This window comes from Cherax quadricarinatus, chromosome 64 (genome assembly GCF_038502225.1).
Source record: "Cherax quadricarinatus isolate ZL_2023a chromosome 64, ASM3850222v1, whole genome shotgun sequence".
NCBI lineage: Eukaryota > Metazoa > Arthropoda > Malacostraca > Decapoda > Parastacidae > Cherax > Cherax quadricarinatus.
Genome location: NC_091355.1, coordinates 1,778,015 through 1,780,514, shown reverse-complemented (window position 1 = coordinate 1,780,514; position 2,500 = coordinate 1,778,015).

Below are 2,500 nucleotides of genomic sequence, written 5' to 3'. Positions count from 1 at the left end.
CTTAAAACTCTAGCAACAACGTTCAGTTTCCACAATGTTGTTCCGTGAGGCTGTTTGTGCAATTTTAGAATAATTAATCTTTACGTCTCCAACTGGAGAATAAAAGCCTTACGAAAAGCAACACGAAACTCACGATTTATCTTCGTATTTATAATGCCAGTCAACACAGAGACAAGCCATATATTAATATACAAATCTATTACATTATTTTCCTTTAAAAAAAATCTATTTAAAACCGTAACATATAGCAGAATATACTTTTTTTTTTTTGCAAAAGAAATTACTGTTGGTTCCAGCAACTGGAATTGCAAACCATCTCTGAAAAAAAACCCAGAAATCGTAAGATAAGACCAATTTTTATGTAATCTCAGTTACACTGAATTAGTCCACGAAATTGTATATAATTTTAAAATTGGATGGGATAAAAGACAAGAAAACATGCCGCAATACGGGGATAAAAATAATTATCCCAGTTAGGGAGAGGAGGAAAAAAAAAAAAAAACTTGCAATTTGACCTCACTGGTTATTGCAAGAAACTGAGAGATCAAATATTTGAGTTCTCACCAGTTTTGGAAATAAATTTCTTGAAGTTTTTTTTACAGAGGGGGGGGGGAATAGATTTGGGAAATAGATTTTGAATATACTTGGTGTGTTTTTGCTGTCACTGTTATTGTTATTGTTGTTATTGTTATTGTTGTTATTGTTATTGCTATTGTTGTTATTGTTATTGTTGTTATTGTTGTTGTTATTGATGTTATTGTTATTGATGTTATTGTTATTGTTGTTATTGTTGTTGTTATTGATGTTATTGTTATTGTTGTTATTGTTATTGTTGTTATTGTTATTGTTGTTATTGTTATTGCTATTGTTGTTATTGTTATTGATGTTATTGTTATTGTTGTTATTGTTATTGTTGTTATTGTTATTGTTGTTCTTGTTATTGCTATTGTTGTTATTGTTATTGTTGTTATTGTTATTGTTATTATTGTTATTGTTGTTATTGTTATTGTTGTTATTGTTATTGTTGTTATTGTTATTGTTATTGTTGTTATTGCTATTGTTGTTATTGTTATTGTTGTTATTGTTATTGTTGTTATTGTTATTGCTATTGTTGTTATTGTTATTGATGTTATTGTTATTGATGTTATTGTTATTGATGTTATTGTTATTGATGTTATTGTTATTGATGTTATTATTATTGATGTTATTGTTATTGATGTTATTGTTATTGATGTTATTATTATTGATGTTATTGTTATTGATGTTATTATTATTGATGTTATTGTTATTGCTATTGTTGTTATTGTTATTGTTGTTATTGTTATTGTTATTATTGTTATTGTTGTTATTGTTATTGTTGTTATTGTTATTGTTGTTATTGTTATTGTTATTGTTGTTATTGCTATTGTTGTTGTTATTGATGTTATTGTTATTGTTGTTATTGTTATTGTTGTTGTTGTTATTGTTGTTATTGTTATTGTTGTTATTGTTATTGCTATTGTTGTTATTGTTGTTATTGTTATTGTTGTTATTGTTGTTATTGTTATTGCTATTGTTGTTATTGTTGTTATTGTTATTGTTGTTATTGTTATTATTGTTATTGCTATTGTTGTTATTGTTATTGTTGTTATTGTTGTTGTTATTGTTGTTATTGTTATTGTTGTTATTGTTATTGTTATTGTTGTTATTGTTATTGTTGTTGTTATTGATGTTATTGTTATTGTTGTTATTGTTATTGTTGTTATTGTTATTGTTGTTATTGTTATTATTGTTATTGCTATTGTTGTTATTGTTATTGTTGTTATTGTTGTTGTTATTGTTGTTATTGTTATTGTTGTTATTGTTATTGATATTGTTGTTATTGTTATTGTTGTTATTGTTGTTGTTATTGTTGTTATTGTTATTGTTGTTATTGTTATTGTTGTTATTGTTATTGTTATTGTTGTTATTGTTATTGTTGTTATTGTTATTGCTGTTATTGTTATTGTTGTAATTTTTATTGTTATTATTATTATTGTGATTGTTATTGTTATAACTGTTATTATTGTTGTTATTACTATTATTATTATTATTATTCATGGCCCTAATAATAATAATAACAACAACAACTGTTTACCTTCACTTCGGTCATCCCTTAATCGTAGTTCCTTCTTGCCCTCACAACGGAGTATAATTACCTTCTTGTTCTTTATAATTTATAAAATTAGTATAATTCCTTTTCCATTGGCTGATATTCTGACGTTTGTCACCTTCATCGATTATATCACATCCACTGCAGCTCCGGCACCTTGGATCATGAGCTCTTCAGCGGCATGCATTTAGGGAGATTTGTAGTTCTGTAGCGGTTGTAGTGTGGGTGGGTGTGTGGGTGGGTGTGTGGGTGGGTTCGTGGGTGGGTGTGTGGGTGGGTGTGTGGGTGGGTGTGTGGGTGGGTGGGTGTGTGGGTGGGTGTGTGGGTGGGTGGGTGTGTGGGTGGGTGTGTGGGTGGGTGTGTGGGTGG